Source organism: Paramisgurnus dabryanus, chromosome 8 (genome assembly GCF_030506205.2).
Source record: "Paramisgurnus dabryanus chromosome 8, PD_genome_1.1, whole genome shotgun sequence".
Taxonomy (NCBI): domain Eukaryota; kingdom Metazoa; phylum Chordata; class Actinopteri; order Cypriniformes; family Cobitidae; genus Paramisgurnus; species Paramisgurnus dabryanus.
Genome location: NC_133344.1, coordinates 5,652,808 through 5,671,626, shown reverse-complemented (window position 1 = coordinate 5,671,626; position 18,819 = coordinate 5,652,808). Strand labels below are relative to the sequence as shown.

Genomic DNA, 18,819 nt, shown 5'->3' with positions numbered 1-18,819 from the left:
AATGATCTCCGTTTCAACGCAGTAAGTAACGAGCTAACTTACCTGATATCTGCTTCAGTCTAGTATGCTGACATTTCTCGTAGTGAATGTTGTAAATCCCTCATTTTAAAGAGTTGAACCAACTTCATGTTGCCATGACACGCGCGTCCTCACTATGGCACGTGCGTCATTGTTTATGCGTCTCATATATCATTTTCTGATAACTGCTTCAATCTAGTTTGCAACATTTCTCGTGGTGAATTTTTATATGCATGTTATCTCTCGTTGTAAGGAGCTGAACCATAACTTGTGTTGTGATGATGACGCGCGCGTCCACACTTCGACACGCCCTTTACGGCATTCCTGTTCACACAGAGGGTTACCCGCGTATCTTACTAGGTCCTCTTTCCGGCAACGATCCCAGAAGATTAACGGAACGAGTTTTTGTTCACACAGACGCTTGTCTGGCAATTTTACGGGTATTTTCTGGGACCAGAGGTCTGTGTGAATGGGGTTCAAGACACCTGGTTCCACGACGGCAGGACACAGATGTCCTTGAATCTGTGAACAAGGCACTAAAACCCCTGCAGGAGTTTACAGATGCCCTGTCTGGCGAGCACTTTGTCAGCACGTCATATCTGAAGACAGTTCTTCATCTGTTCAACACGAAGATACTGGCTATGAACGATGAGGATTCTGACCTGACCAACACAATAAAATCCCAAATTCTTGAGTACATAAATCAAAGGTATGATGATGAAGATACCCAAGAACTGCTGGATATGTCGTTATTCCTAGATCCAAATTACATTGCTGTAGAAAAACTTCCAAACATCAAGGCCAGGGTGATGTCTGATATGAAAGAAGTATCACACAAGGTGAGTTGGTGTATGGGTAAATTGTCTGGTAGTGTCACAGGTCAATATGTATAATTATGTTTTAATATTTTTCTGTTGTCTGTTCTCATAGGATGCAGTGAATTCTGAGAGCACCACAGGGAGACAGAATGTAGACACAGATGTACCTTCATCAGCAAAAAGAACAAATAAGTCTCTGGGAAGCTTTTTAAGACTATCTCAGCCATGCCACCATCTCTGCAGCTTGAAGAAGCCATTGCCTCTGAGATGAACAGCTACCTGCTTACTCCCTCTATCGACAGCAAGGAAGATCCTCTTCAATGGTGGAAACTTCATTAAATTAACTTCCCAAGATTGAGCAAGCTTGCTCAAAAATATCTGTACATTCCAGCTACAAGCTCACCCCCTGAGAGGGTGTTTATCACTGGAGGGAATGTGGTTACATGCCAACGTTCCTGCTAGAAACCTGAAATGGTGGACATGCTGGTTTTCTTAGCAGAAAACCTTTAAACATTTAAAGAGCCAGTAAGATGCCAATTTTAAGGGTCCTATCACTGTTTATAAGTCCCGGACAACAAGTTTTAATGCATGCAAGGTCAAAAATCACTGTAATTTTCTCTAAATATAAATTTAAATATATTTAAATTTTAATACTCTGCACAGACCACAGATCAGCGGCACAGACCAACAATAGTGCAACATGTATTGACCTAGTGCTAACATGATTTACTGAGAAGACATTATCGACATCAATACATATCATTAACCCAGGCAATAAAAACGACGCTAGAAACGAACATTTTACACTCGTTTTATGTAAGCAACCGGGTCGTAGCAAAACCGTAAGTATGCATGCGTTAGCCGCTTGCTAACGTGACTCTCTGAAAGTAAATGAAGAGTTTAAACAACGACATCATTCATTTTGTAGAGAAGGTCACTAAGATCAGATCTGAAGTTGGACATTCTATGGTGGATCCTGTGATTTCAATAATGTGCCCTGCTACTCTTTCCCACTTTGAGCCAGTATCCATGGATACTCTGCATAAAATTGTAGGTAGGTTGAAACCTACAAATTACCCTTTGGATAGTATTCCAGCATGGTTATTTAAAAGAGTTTTCGACATCATTGGCCCTAGCACTCTGTCCATTATTAATGGTAGCTTGGTTTCCGGTGTGGTTCCGATGTCATTAAAACATGCTGTAGTGCAACCTCTGGTTAAAGCCGAATTTAGACTCCTCTGTGCTGTCGAATTTTAGACCAATATCAAAACTCCCATTTTTATCCAAGATCCTAGAGAAAATTGTACACAGCCAACTGCAGGAATTTCTGGACCATAATGAGGTGTATGAGAGTTTTCAATCTGGTTTTAAAACACACCACAGAACAGAGTCTGCACTGTTAAGAGTTCATAATGATATTATGTTATTAAGGGATTCTGGTTACTCTGTAGTTCTTCTGCTCTTAGACCTTACGGCAGTTTTCGACACGATTGATCATGAGACTCTGCTTTCTCGCCTTGAGGACGTGGCGGGGATTCAGGGCTCAGCACTTAAATGGTTTCGCTCATTCACATAGAAATTTTTCTGTTAATCTAGGAAAACTGTTTTCATCATCTGCCCCTTTGATATGTGGTGTCCCTCAGGGATCCATTTTAGCCCCCATTTTATTCTCTCTATACTTTTTACCATTAGGATCTATTTTTCGAAAAATTTGGAATTTCATTTCACAACACACAACACACAAATTTATATGCCCTTAACGAGAAGCAATACAAATGCTCTGGACCCACTCATGCATTGTTTAAATGAGGTTAAAGCTTGGATGTCAGCAAACTTTTTAAACTTAAATGAAAGCAAAACTGAGCTTATTTGGTTTGATGGCCCCACTTCTACTGAAAAGTCACTGTTAGGTGAGCTGACCCCGTTTTGCAAACCCGTTGTTAAAAATCTAGGGGTACTATTTGATAACTCCCTTAAATTTGATAAACAGATAAACTTGGTTGTCAAATCAAGTTTCTTTCATTTACGCCTGGTGTCAAAGGTTAAACCTTTTCTATCATTTTCTGATTGTGAAAAGCTGTTACATGCGTTTGTGTTTACGAGACTTGATTATTGTAACTCTTTATATTTGGGTGTCTGTCAAAAGGCATTAAACCGTTTGCAATCAGTCCAGAACGCTGCCGCTAGGCTGCTGACGGGAACTTGCAAACGTGACCATATCTCACCAATTTTGTCGTCTCTGGGCTGGTTGCCTGTCCAGTACGGGATCGACTATAAACTATTGATTTTTGTTTTTAAATCCCTGAATATGTCAGCCCCACCGTATCTGTCAGAGCTTATAGTAAGGCATAGCCCGATCAGAAACCTAAGGTCTTCAGATCAATTACTTTTAGCTGTCCAGAAAACAAGGTACAAATGAAAGGGTGATCGGGCGTTTGCAGTGGCAGCTCCAAAGAGGTGGAACACTTTGCCTTCTCATATTAGAGCATCCCGTACGCTAACAATTTTTAAAAGCCGACTGAGGGCTCATTTTTTTACATCTTGCCTTTCAGCCGGAAGTGTGTTGAGTTGTCTGTTGTATGGTATGGTTATGTGTCTATATGGTGATATCGGTTTTTTAGTTTCTTACTAATTTACTAGCTTTGCTCGTGCTGTTTTTCTTTCTTTTCTCCTTTTTCCTCTGTATATTGTACAGCACTTTGGGCAACACACTCTGTTGTTTTAGTAGTGCTTTATAAATGAATAAAATGAAATCATTAATCTAAGCAAAAAAAACGACGATAGAAACTAACAATTTTACACTAATTTAAGCATTTATGTAAACTAACTGGGTCATAGAAAAACTGTAAGTGAGCATGCGTTAACCGCTTGCTAACGTGACTCTCTGACAACGACATCATTCATCATTAATCCAAGCAGTAAAAATGACAATAGAAACTAAGATTTTACACTAATTTAAGCATTATGTAAACTAACTGGGTCATAGCAAAACCCTAAGTGAGTATGCGTTACGTTAACCGCTTGCTAACGTGACTCTCTGACAGTATATTAAGAGTTTAAACAACGATATCATTCATCAATAATCCAAGCAATAAAAACGACGATAGACATTTTACACTCATAAAAGCAAGTATGTAGCTATAATCATTACAGGTTGTGGTTAGGAGACGCATGTTGTTCCAAATAAGGCGGGTAATGAACCATCTTTCATTGCCAAACGTCTAAATCCCTCCGTTAAAAATGTATTTTAACCACTGATTCTTCACAGCCAGACGCTTTTAGTATATCACTCCTAGGCTTGAAAAAGTCTCCTTTGGTAGTAAAAACAACACAAACTGAAAACACAGCGTGATATGATGTTTACACACACTAACTGACTGTGGGCAAGTCATAGTTTTCATTTCTCCCGCGGGCAAGGCTGTATGCGGAGATTAGTATCTTGTGTGACGTGGAAGCATTTGTGTGACATGGAAAAAGTCCGGCAGGAGATCCAATCCATATAACGATTCGTTTCAGCGATTCAGAGTCGACTCCCAACTTTAGAAGCCAATAACTTTATTAATCGTGCACTTTTTGGTTCAACTACTTTGCACATTGTTTACATTGAAGGACAGCCACATGATGTACTGCAATACAGGATCTGTGTGGCTCTTTAAAGCAGCTAGATTCTGGCACTGTTCTAATTGTAGTTATTTTGGAGACTTTAGTCTGGGTAGTTTTTTGTTGTTGTTTTAATTACCCAAGTTAATATTTTTATTTTGGTCTGTTCTGGAATCTAGAAACGTGTTAACTTTTCTATAAAGCTCTAATTAGTTTCCTTTGGAAAATGTTTAAAATTCACACAGAATGCATTAAAACTGTAAAGCATGTCTGTTTGTGTCAAAACCGAGGGGGGGATCGAGAAATCGTGATAGTTCCACCCCCCATATCACACAGCCCTACCGGGAACCATATGGGAACGTTATGTTTTTGCTGGGCTCCCGGTTTTTATAAAAAATATCTGAGCACTTTTGGGTTAGGAACGACACAGGGGTAAGTGATTTTGGGGTGAACTAACCCTTTAAGCCTACGTGGCTGATAAGTTTTAAAGATATCCTAAACTAAAATGTCCTAAAATTTTAGTACTTAAATTTTTTGGTCTTTTGATTAGTGAGTTTGTGACAAAACAGGTGCTCACATTACAGTTAAAAACACAACAATTAAGGAGACATACCTGATGGAATGAAATCATCATCTTCCTCAGTGCGATCTTCCTCTTCTGTGGGTTCAGTTTTGATTTCTGTGGGTTCAGATTTGATTTCTGTGGGTTCAGATTTGATTTCTGTGGGTTCCGTTTTGATTTCTGTGGGTTCAGATTTGATTTCTGTGGGTTCAGTTTTGATTTCTGTGGGTTCAGTTTTGATTTCTGTGGGTTCAGTTTTGATTTCTGTGGGTTCAGTTTTGATTTCTGTGGGTTCAGTTTTAATCTCCATCATGAGGTTCGTGCAGTCGATGAGTTTAACTGAACACATCTTCAGTTTGGTCTGCAGGATCTGCTGCTGTTCTCCAGCGTTACAGACAGAATCCAGAGACTCTGTGGAGGTTTGATCCTCCTGTAAGCTCTGTTTACTGTCACACACTGTAGTGTCCTGTATCCTCTCAACAATAAAATACACAGAGACAAGACTCCGTTTACACTCAATGAAACACGCAAGAGAGAAAACACGGAGGATAACCAAACACATAACACGCGCGCTCTTTCTTTCTTTCTTTCTTTCTTTCTTTCTTTAGTGAGTTTATCTGCGGATTAAAGAGATGCAGCGCCTCCTGCTGTACTGGGGAGAGAAGACGCTTCTTCTTCTTCGGTAGTTTTACTGGCAGTTTGCAAACAGTGTGCATTGCCGCCATCTTCTGGGCTGAGGTGCGAACTCACCTTTAGCGAAAGCCAGTGGCAAAAGACAGAGCGGCAGAGTTTGAGTACAGTGTGAAATCAGCGAAAACGCGTCTAAATGGGAAAAAGCTGTTGTGCGATAGACTGCACTAACAGATTTAACAAGAATTCGGATCTCGTTTTACAGACTGCCAAAAACACCGAAAGGAGAAGTAAATAGATCGTTCATTCCAACGTCCACTGACCACGGGTTGACAAGTTGCTATGTCACTATCAAGCAGAGGTTACTTTCTACTTAAAAGTATTTATTCAAGTATTTGTATTTTATTCGTGTTTTTCTTTGGTAAAAACGCATTCCAAAGCATGTTATCATAATTTTTTATTCTATTACATTTCATAAATACAAGTTTTTGTCTTCTCGCGGTTCTGAGTAAAATTTGTTGACTTTAGACGCTTCATGCAAATGAGCGGTAAAAACCCGGTCGTGCATTCTGTATTGTTTCACGTGTGCCTTACTCAAACAACAAGATATTTATTTACTGTTGCAAGACGTTCAGTTGCTCTGCTGTGTTAAGAGGTTTGACTGATAGATTTAGCGGATCCAAAAAGATTGAGTTTTTTTAATACCTTTAATTTGATAAAAGACTTAAAGGGTTACCAATATTATTAAAGAAAATTAAATAATAAAACGCCTCCAAAAAGTGCACTTCTGAATGTAAGGACAAAAACAGCATGTGTGCTGCCTGCCATTTATTAAATATTTCATAATTTTCCTGTTTTCTATTATTTCTTATATTTATAGCCCAGGTGTTTGTTCTAAAACTATTATGTTTACATACAAATTAATATGCATAGGCCTGTTTATATATTAATCACTTCACACTTGTGTGTGTGTTATATTTATATATTTTACGTGACCTCCATTGGCTACCAGTGCAATACAGGATTGACTTTAAAATCATTCTGTTTGTGTACAAATGCCTTCACAACCAGGCTCCTCCCTACCTATCGGAATTGCTTAGTCCATATACACCACCCAGAGAACTACGCTCCAGCTCGCAAAGTTTGCTTACTGCTCCTGCCGCCAGACTTAAACGCAGAGGAGAAAGAGCATTTTCAATTATAGGCCCTAGTTTATGGAATAGCCTTCCAAGCCAAATAAGAGTTGCACCTTCCCTGAGCACTTTTAAATCTCTACTGAAAACGTATCTATTTTTCTTGGCCTATGGAATTTAGTTGAACATTTATCATTTTTAAATTCTTTGCACTGAAACAGGTTTTAAAAATTTCGAGCTCGGTCTACTGACATGTGCCATTACATTCTTCATATGTTTGATCGGCACAGTGAGTTACCTATTGATATGAGCTTTAATCTGTCTGTTGTATTAGATCTTATTGATATGAGTTTTAATTGTTTGTTGTGATATGTTTTTGTATTTTTTGTAATTGTTGCACTCAGTCAACTGACTGGTGATGCTCGGAGTTCTGTCAACTGACTGAATTAGGAGGCCTAATACTGATGAGGTGCTTTTATCATATCATGACTTATATTAGCACTGTGTCTATGTTTTTTATTTCCATGTTATTTATAAATGTGGTTTTATTAATGATGTTATGATCTGTTGCCACTATGGAAAGCACTTTGGGCAGTCCTGAACTGTGGAAAAGTGCTATAGAAATAAACGAACTTGAACTTGATTAAGTATGTAAACGTAATAATTTTTGAACAAACAAGAAGAAGAAATAAGCTAAGATATAAGGTAAAAAGAAATAATAGAAAACGGAAAAAATATGAAATATTTAATACATGGTAAAATTGCTTTTTAGTATAACCCATTCAAAATGTAATCTTTCTAAATAAATTATAAATTTAATGTGATGAAAACGCTATAAGAAACACATAGAGGGAACAGACTTCAACAGAACACCGGAGATCTTCTCAAATTATTTTCTATTCTAATGATTAAAATATTTCCAGATGATTTCATCACTCCAGTCTGTCTGTTTAAAGGCTAATTGCAACCATAAACACCTACGTTTATCTTCAAATGATGTCTTTGACGATGGTATTCTATAAAATTGAAGGCCATCTTTTTTGGCATTCCTATTCTGACACCTAACAGCACAAAAAAACATTTTCTATTGAGTTACCTTGCTCGTTTCTCTTGTGCAATTCATTTTGCACTGTTTTTCTGCCACCACATTGTGTGTGCAGCTTGCAGTGACATAACTGTGACGTGTACTTGCCGTCTATTGCAGTTCATGGTGCTACCATATTACAATGTGCATCTGGTCAAGATGCTCTCAATGCAATAGCAGGTTCTTTAGCTTTCCTAGAAAGAATAAAAAGACTGACAAAATACTGAATAATTATGTAAACTTTAATTTACCAGCCCAGAGAATAGGCTTATAGCAGAAGTCATGAGACGTAACCATTGTAAAAATGAACAAAGCATTTACTGAATAATCTGAACCTTTTCTCAGTGTGTTCTTAGCAAAGTTAATAGACAATTAATTAAATGATGGTCCCATGACATTTAGGGCTCTATCATACACCTGGCGCAATGCAGCGTGACGCAAGTGTCTTTTGCTAGTTTCACCCCGGTGCAATTATCATTTACACGTTTAGCACCACATTGTTTAAATGGCAAATGCATTTGCACCCATTTTTGCATCCATGGGCGTTCTGATCTAAAAACAATGTATGGTCAGGCGTTGGTGCGTTGCTATTTTGAGACAACTAAAATAGACTACGCCATTGACCAACTAAAACCTGGTCAAAAGTCTACTGCGCAATAGTGTTTTTGTCATTTAATGAGCGCGTTAGAAATATGCGTAGAAACAACGTGGGTTTGCTTATCACACACATGGATGCACAGCAGCACAAAATCGCTTTTAAATAGGAAAAAGTAAAGCATTCAAATGTAAAAGATTATTATTGAGTCTCTTGGACATAAATGAGGACCAATATGAGACGTTGTTATGAGTTGTAAAGAGCTGCTGCACCTGCAGCCTGGTAAGTAAATAAATGCTTTGCTTTAAACAAATGCATCGGTTTTTAAATGTTTTTTTTTTTAAATGCTACCCCACGGATTTATTGTATATGATGACTCTGTACCTGTGGAAATGCTGAGATGAGAAACATTTTAAGTAATGCTTTAAAAAAAACTCATGGGGCTGTCCAAGTGCTGAAACGGCGCTCCGCAACCTTTTCTTACATATTTGTAAGTTATTTTTTTATGATTTTGAATAGCCACATATTTGCATCAATTAAAAGCCTGCTATTTTTACTTCCATGACTAAAAGCAAACGGGTTTTAAAGGTTTTAATAAAAAAAATTTAATTTCAATACAAGTGAAAAACAACAATTATTTAACATTATTCTTAAACTGTGGGTCTTCTTCGTCCGCTTAGTTTTTCAGACTCCAAATTCCGCTTTCTAAATAGGGATTAGACATAGTGCCAGCACAACTGGATTTTAAAGGGGATGAGAGCTGAGACTCTCATTAGTTTATTGCACGTTACACCCAAAACACTCCCATTACTCATTAAAAGAATAGGAACAACTCCTTTCGACCATGCGCTCGGCGCGCAAACCATTTTTCCCGTTGCTAAATAGATGGGTTGCTCGGCGACGTCATTAATTGTTCAATAAAATAAATGAATTTGACACATAACAAAAGAGTTTATAAAAGAGATAAATGTGGTATAAAAAGATAAATGTGTAAATAAAATATGAAAAACAACACAAATTAACACTATTGTATATAGTTCTGAACAGTTTGTTTGCTCCCGGACACATACACTGTTTGACAGCTTGGCACACAATAAAAAAAAAATGCTACTTTTAAGGCGTTGACATCATGTCAGGTAGTCACGTGGGTCACACATGCTGCTAGGCGTTTAAAGTTCAAGACGTTCGGTCAGACTTTCGATTAGCCGTTCATCGGTCGATCGAACGTTTATTTGCACATTTTATCCCCCATATTGATAAGCAATAGATTAATAGTAAAGCGCCATCACCTGCTTTCTGAACCGGCTGCTGCTTTACTAACGAGATGCGCAAGAGAATCGCATGCAATTTATCATGCAGCCCTCTTTTTAAGTTACATTATGAAGCCAGAGAAAACAAAAATTATATATTGTAAATGGTTATGTGATGCTTTGTAATTCTAAAGTCTTTGGTAGCCACAAGTTTTGATAAAATATCTGTTGGAAATTAAACGTTTTTTTTTTCTTAAGTTACAGACACCGGCCCATTTAGTGTACAGAAACTAACATTTAATTTACCTCCATGGGTGAAGTTATTTCAAAAAGAAAAAAATAATACTATGGAAGCGAATGGGGCTCCCAAATGTCTTTTTTTCAAACTTTCCTCAAAATATTTTCAGATCTCAAAATTAACTTTTTTATTTGGTAGCACTGGTGCTCCCAACTTTAAAGAGTTAGGAGCACCAGCAAAAATTTAGGCACATCCATCCAAAAATGAAAAAGCACCACAACTACAATGTATATGTTAACAGATTTATTTTATTAAAAATAAAACACCACCACCAGGTTTTGCCTCCTATGGCCAGCATTTAAAATTTGGTCTTCTATTTTATTTTTTGCTACATAGATTCCTATATCCTAAATGAATACCCAAATGCTGTTGAAATAGTATAGCAGCAATAATAATTTAACAATTACAGGTAACATGATTAAGATTACAATAGAAAATCTAACAAACACATAAAACACTGATTAATTGTGACATTACAAAAGTGACCTTAATATAGAAGACTAATATATATTGGTATTAATAACGGCATTACCAGGATGCTATTACTACAAAATAGGCAATGTTTTAAAAAATACAACAAAAACATACCATCAGCATTGTCGTGTTCCACATCAACATGGACCACAAGGATGTTTGTCGGATGTCCATTCAACAGCGCATGCGCACATACACTATCAAACACTCTTTAACAGACAGGTCGATGTCTCCATCAATAATGAACACATTTGTCATGACACATATTGTGTTTTTGGCACTTTCGGCATGTTTAAGCAAGGTCTGGCGCTTAAAAGGTTTTGATTCCGCCACCAACACCATTTTACAGGATTTACAGTAAACACGGTAAGTTACATCGAGCCATTTTCATAGCAGAGACCCTTGAAATCTTTAAGCCACTCTCTACGAAAGTGAAATGTTTAACATCAAGTCTTATTTTCCGGTGGCAGAGTCGCTTTTGAATCCGGATCGTCGCCATTAATTACAGTAGTAACATTGGCTGTAATCGGCTCGTTCTCGTCATGCTTGTGGTTCGTCTTTTCACATTTTCGCACTTCACGTAGCAACGTAGCACGGCAACAAGGAATGATTGACGCTCATATTAGCATATCTGCGGTCTTCATTAAACGCAAGAACTTAATGGTGAAATTTGATTATGTAACGTTGAAGAGAACACTGAACCTGGGACAGCAGCACGCAACATCACAATCTTAATCAAGTCGCACCACAACAAAATGGGCAGTCGCACAAATGCTCCCAAATATATTTTAAGGTCGCACAGATTAAATGTTGGTCGCATGCGACCTTAAAACATATTTGGGAGCATTTGTCGCAATTTCGAGCCCTGTATCTTCTCTCGTGTTCATCAGAACAAAGAAATTTATACAGGTTTGTAACAACATGAAAATAAGTAAAAAATTACAGAATTTTAATTTTTGTGTGAACTATTCCTTTAGGACATCATAACCTAAAATAAAACTCTAGAAAGCTTTCAAATATGGGACCTTTAAGTCATTTTTTGTCCTCCATAATACAGTACTGTTAGATCCATCTGAAACAATGAGCAGCAGTTTTATTTCATTTGTATGTCTGTTCTGTTCTACTTACCTGCGATATTGCTCATAATTTGATTATTTGTTTTTAACAATATTTAAAACTTTATACAAGTTTTTGGTGTCATAACATTATCAAGGCCACTGGTGCTTTACAAAGTTTGACTGTTAATGAACTCTTCCCACAAACATAACAGTGTTAAGGTTTCTCTCTAGTATGAACTCTCTGATGGACTTTCAATTGACCTGACTGAACAAAGGTCTTGTCACACTGAGAGCATTTGTAAGGTTTTTCACCTGTATGAATTCTATTGTGCATTAGTAAGGCAGCCTTTGCACTAAAACTCTTCCCACAGACAATACAGTGATAAGGTTTCTCTCCAGTATGACCTCTTTGATGAACTATTGATTGAGATGAATAAGAGAAGCGCTTTCCACAGTGAGAGCAGACATAAGGTTTCTCTCCAGTGTGAACTCTCTGATGGGATTTTAAGGAAGCTGACTGAGCAAAGGTCTTGTCACACTGAGAGCATTTGAAAGGTTTTTCACCTGTATGAAGCCTCGTGTGATTTAGTAATGAAGTGTGATGACTAAAACTCTTCCCACAGAGACTACAGTGATGAGGTTTCTCTCCAGTATGAACTCTCTTGTGATTAAGAAAGCTATTCCAGTACTTAAAACTCTTCCCACAGACACTACAGTGATAAGGTTTCTCTCCAGTGTGAACTCTCTGATGGGCTTGTAAGTTAGTTGAACAAGTGAATGTCTTGTCACACTGAGAGCATTTGAAAGGTTTTTCACCTGTATGAATTCTCTTGTGATTTATTAATGAAGCCAAATTACTAAAACTCTTCTCACAGAAACTACAGTGATAAGGTTTTTCACCTGTATGAAGTCTCTGATGAACTTTAAGACTATCTTTGGTTCTGAAGTATTTTCCACATTCAGTGCAGTTGAAAGGCTTTTCATCACTGTGTGTCCTCATGTGAACATTAAGATCAGAGGAAGAGACAAAAATCCTCCCACACAGCTCACAGTGAAACAGCTTCTTCTCTCTGTGGTCTTCTGAATGAAGTTTCTTCTCACATGAATCACTCTTCACATCTGAAAAAAACACGAAACAACTAAATTGTCTTTTCACTCTTATTTACACAAAGAAGGATGAAAAATTGAGATTCTGTATAGTGATGGAAGGTCCGACTCTTTTTTTGTGAACCAGTTCTTTCAGATAGTTCGTTTTAGTGCTGCCGTGAATAGTCGACGTAGTCGACATAATTGACGATGAAATTTTGTTGACTGCAATTTTTTTAGTTGAGGAGTCGCATATTTATTTTTCTCCCACTGTAATTCTGTCTCTTGTCTCAAATGGCTCAGTGTAGTTCGCCTCCACATCATTCTGTGCGTGCCCTGCTGGTTAATCTGCTACGCTATCATCTTTCTTCGCTCACCCCCTGCCTTCACTGGGTCGCAAAAACGTTCCTGGAAAATGTCTACTGTATGGCTGCGCCATTATATTTTTAATTATGCGTGTTCCCTTTAAGAGCGACCATCAAAAATTACATAGACGGCGCGATTTCAAATAGATCGTTTCCACTTTTCAAGACAGTTCAGAGTAGGAAAACTTAAATATATTTTCTTAAGTTATATTTTTTTCTGCTGGAGCAGATTGGGAGGAAATCTGATGGTGCAGTATTGTATTTAGTCAGAATCTTCACTGGCATCACAAAAAAGTACAAAATAAAATATGCCTATTTTATATTTGTTATTTTTGATGTAACATTCATAATTATGACACCTAAGATTAAGATAACATTATTTACATCTCACAAATGTCAAAATCAAAATTTTGCCCTTGTTTTGGCTAAATGACTGTACTCATTAGTGTTCAAAATGTATATTTGCAAAGAAAAGTTAATGGTTTTATTTATTACTGTTGCTGCCTTCACGTGCTATCGTAATTATGGTAAATACCAAAATCCCACTTGGAAAATGCACATGAACACCCCTCATGTGGTATTTTCCACTGGGCAACTCGTAAAATATTTTGATGCCCGAGTTGCCGAGATGAGATTACCTTTGACCTTTTCAAAATGGCAGCAGCAGCAACGTCGTAAATGGTTGAATGACAACAAAAGCAATGGTAAATACCAGTTCACAAATGGAAAGTTTGTGAACTGGTAGGGAGTTGAAGGGAGGTCTTACGAGTTTGGAACGACATGAGGGTGAGTCATTTATTACATTATTTTCTTACAGGTTTGGAACGACATGAGGGTAAGTCATTAATGACACTATTTTTATTTCTGAGTGAACTATCCCTTTAAAATGGCCATCCATTAGGCTATAAAAGTTTGTTTGTTATACCTTAAAAAAACTACAGGGTACGTTCTTTCTAGGTTATAAAATATAACTAAAAATAACCTAAATGGAACGTTCTGGGAACGTTAACGTTTTTGTGTCCCGGGAACATTCTGTTTTTGCTGGGCTCCCGGTTTTTATAAAAAAAAAAAATTTCTTAAGACAATCTGAGCACTTTGGGTTTTAGAACGACACAGAGGTAAGTGATTTTAGGGGGGAACTAACCCTTTAAACCTAAGTGCCTGTTAAGTTTTAAAGATATCCTAAACTAAAATGTCCTTAAATTTTAGTACTTAAATATTTTGGACTTTTGATTAGTGAGTTTGTGACAAAACAGGTGCTCACATGAATATAAAAATGTTAAAAACACAACAATAATTAAGGAGACATACCTGATTGAATAAAATCATCATCTTCATCGGTGCGATCTTCCTCTTCTATGGGTTCAGATTTTATTTCTGTGAGTTCAGTTTTAATTTCTGTGTGTTCAGTTTTGATTTCTGTCGGTTCAGTTTTGATTTCTGTGGGTTCAGTTTTGATTTCTGTGGGTTCAGTTTTGATTTCTGTGGGTTCAGTTTTAATCTTCATCATGAGGTTCGTGCAGTCGATGAGTTTAGCTGAACACATCTTCAGTTTGGTCTGCAGGATCTGCTGCTGTTCTCCGGCGTTACAGGCAAAATCCAGAGACTCTGTGGAGGTTTGATCTTCCTGTAAGCTCTGTTTACTGTCACACACTGTAGTGTCCTGTATCCTTTCAACAATAAAATACACAGAGACAAGACTCCGTTTAAACTTAATGAAACACGCAACGCAAAAGATAAAACACTGAGGATACACAAACACATAACACGCGCGCTCTTTCTTTCTTTCTTTCTTTCTTTCTTTCTTTCTTTCTTTCTTCTTCTTCTTCTTCTTCTTCTTCTTCTTCTTCTTCTTCTTCTCTTGATTTTATTGGCGGTTGGCAAACAACTTTCGGGTGCATTTACCGCCACCCACTGATCTGGAGTGTGGACTAAAGTTTCTTTCTTTCTTTGGCTGAATCCCAAACCGCCTACTTCCATACTATATAGTACGCAAAGTAACGCTTTTTACATACTATATAGTATGGAAGTAGGCGGTTTGGGATTCAGCCTTTCTTTCTTTCTTTAGTGAGTTTATCTGCGGATTAAAGAGATGCAGCGCCTCCTGCTGTACTGGGGAGAGAAGATGCTTCTTCTTCTTCGGTAGTTTTACTGGCAGTTTGCAAACAGTGTGCATTGCCGCCATCTTCTGGGCTGAGGTGTGAACTTACCTTTGGCGAAAGCCAGTGGCAAAAGACAGAGCGGCAGAAGTTGAGTACAGTGTGAAATCAGCGAAAACGCGTCTAAATGAGAAAAAGCTGTTGTGCGATAGACTGTACTAACAGATTTAACAAGAATTCGGATCTCGTTTTACAGACTGCCAAAAACACCGAAAGGAAAAGTAAATAGATCGTTCATTCCAACGTCCACTGACCACGGGTTGACAAGTTGCTATGGTCACCATCAAGCAGAGGTTACTTTCTACTTAAAAGTATTTATTCAAGTATTTGTATTTTATTCGTGTTTTTCTTTGGTAAAAACGCATTCCAAAGCATATTATCATAATTTTTTATTCTATTACATTTCATAAATACAAGTTTTTGTCTTCTCGCGGTTCTGAGTCAAATTTGTTGACTTTAGACGCTTCATGCAAATGAGCGGTAAAAACCTGGTCGTGCATTCTGTATTGTTTCACGTGTGCCTTACTCAAACAACAAGATATTTGTTTACTGTTGCAAGACGTTCAGCTGCTCTGCTGTGTTAAGAGGTTTGACTGATAGATTTAGCGGATCCAAAAAGATTGAGTTTTTTTAATACCTTTAATTTGATAAAAGACTTAAAGGTTTACCAATATTATTGATTTATTAAAGAAAATTAAATAATAAAACGCCTCCAAAAAGTGCACTTCTGAATGTAAGGACAAAAATGGCATGTGTGCTGCCTGCCATTTATTAAATATTTAATAATTTTCCTGTATTCTATTATTTCTTTCTTATATTTATAGCCCAGGTGTTTGTTCTAAAACTATTATGTTTACATATAAATTAATATGCATAGGCCTGTTTATATAATCACTTCACACTTGTGTGCGTGTTATATATTTATATATTTATTAAGTATGTAAACGTAATAATTTTTGAACAAACAAGAAGAAGAAATAGGCTAAGATATAAGGTAAAAAGAAATGATAGAAAACGGAAAAAATATGAAATATTTAATACATGGTAAAATTGCTTTTTAGTATAACCCATTCAAAATGTAATCTTTCTAAATAAATTATAAATGTAATGTGATGAAAACGCTATAAGAAACACATAGAGGGAACAGACTTCAACAGAACACCGGAGATCTTCTCAAATTATTTTCTATTCTAATGATTAAAATATTTCCAGATGATTTCATCACTCCAGTCTGTCTGTTTAAAGGCTAATTGCAACCATAAACACCTACGTTTATCTTCAAATGATGTCTTTGACGATGGTATTCTATAAAATTGAAGGCCATCTTTTTTGGCATTCCTATTCTGACACTTAACAGCACAAAAAAACATTTTCTATTGAGTTACCTTGCTCGTTTCTCTTGTGCAATTAATTTTGCACTGTTTTTCTGCCACCACATTGTGTGTGCAGCTTGCAGTGACATAACTGTGACGTGTACTTGCCGTCTATTGCAGTTCATGGTGCTACCATATTACACTGTGCATATGGTCAAGATGCTCTCCATGCAATAACAGGTCCTTTAGCTTTCCTAGAAAGAATAAAAAGACTGACAAAATACTGAATAATAATGTAAACTTTAATTTACCAGCCCAGAGAATAGGCCTATAGCAGAAGTCATGAGACATAACCATTGTAAAAATGAACAAAGCATTTACTGAATAATCTGAACCTTTTCTCAGTGTGTTCCTATCCCAGGCAAAGTTAATGGACAATTAATTAAATTATGGTCCCATGACATTTAGGGCTCTATCATACACCTGGCGCAATGCAAAGTATTTTTTTTTTGCAAATGTGTCTTGCTAGTTTCCCCCCGGTGCAATTGTCATTTACACGTTTAGCACCACGTTGTTTAAATGGCAAATGCATTTGCACCCATTTTTTGCATCCATGGGCGTTCTGATCTAAAAACGATGTATGTTCAGGCGCATAGTTGGTGCGTTGCTATTTTGAGACAACTAAAATAGACTACGCCATTGACCAACTAAAACCTGGCCTAAAGTCTACTGCGCAATAGTGTTTTTGTCATTTAATGAGCGCGTTAGAAATATGCGTAGAAACAACGTGGGTTTGCTTATCACACACATGGATGCACAGCAGCACAAAAACGCTTTTAAATATGAAAAAGTAAAGCATTCAAATGTAAAAGATTATTATTGAGTCTCTTGGACATAAATGAGGACCAATATGAGACGTTGTTATCAGTTGTAAAGAGCTGCTGCACCTGCAGCCTGGTAAGTAAATAAATGCTTTGCTCTAAACAAATGCATCTGTTTTTAAATGTTTTTTTTTTAAATGCTACCCCACGGATTTATTGTATATGATGACTCTGTACCTGTGGATATGCTGAGATGAGAAACATTTTAAGTAATGCTTTAAAAAAAACTCAAGGGGCTGTCCAAGTGCTGAAACGGCACTCCGCAACCTTTTCTTACATATTTGTAAATTATTTTTTGATAATATTGAATAGCCACATATTTGCATCAATTAAAAGCCTGCTATTTTTACTTCCATGACTAAAAGCAAACGGGTTTTAAAGGTTTTAATAAAAAAAAATTAATTTCAATACAAGTGAAAAACAACAATTATTTAACATTATTCTTAAACTGTGGGTCTTCGTCCGCGTAGTTTTTCTAGGCAGAAAGAATAGACGTGCCTTGTGTAGGCTAGTAGCGGTGTCTGTAAGTCAAAATGCCAAGGAGTTGTTGCGTGGATAATAGTACCAACAGAGCCAGTACTGGGTGCCTGATGTTAACATACCAGTAGATGCAACTATTAGGTTACTAGCCTAACATTATAAATCATACATGTGTCACAGTAACACTGCAAAAATAAAGACAGAAGATATAAAGAATAAAGAGAGTTTTATTTATATACAAACAATAAAGAACTCTTCAATAATTAGGTTTGTTGCAGTAGTGGACCAGCTCACAAATCGGGCTTTCTGACTCCTGGATGCGCGCGCACCCTGTAATGTTTGTAAACCGGCAACCCGTCTATAAGTAAAAGTGGATTCGGACACGCCCATTTAGACAGTGTGCTGTGTGCTTTAGACCACACGCTTAGATCGTTAAAATAGGGCCCTAAGACTTTAAAACCAATCTGTAACATCAGGGGCCGTATTCACAAAGCATTTTATCTTATCACTAAGAGTACTCCTAAATCGCACTAAAAGATTTTAGCTAGGAGTTTTCTCTTAAAAGTTATTCACAACGCCTTTCAGACCTACTTTTAGTAAGGAAAAATGATAACTCCTAAACTAAGAGTGAGTCTTCGTTGCTACGGATGACGTCAATTCTCATGCACGAGCTGCCTCGCAATGACCACGGTGATTGGTTGTTAGATGACAGGGCTGTCATGCGTAACATAACACAGACGCACCAAATCATGGAATTACAATATCGAAATATGTCTGTGTCCTATACAAAATAATAATAGTAATGCCATCAAAATGCATATATTAAAGAAAAGTTGTGAATTAAATTAAATTAAATCAAGCCTAATACAAATGAAAACCGCCAATTGCCTAATAATAAAACGACTTTGCATTACTTGCTTGATTAATGTACATCCTATTAGCCTAAATAGACTACTTAAAGCAAGGAAATGTTGCCCATATTAAAGAAGCCTGCCTAATGTAATAAATAAATGAT

The 18,819-nt window shown here is 37.0% G+C and overlaps 1 pseudogene; it reads right to left on the bottom strand.

Moving 5' to 3' along the window:
* Positions 1 to 10,224: 10,224 nt before the first annotated feature.
* LOC135771655 (uncharacterized) overlaps positions 10,225 to 18,819 on the bottom strand; it is a 32,544-nt pseudogene continuing 23,949 nt past the window's right edge.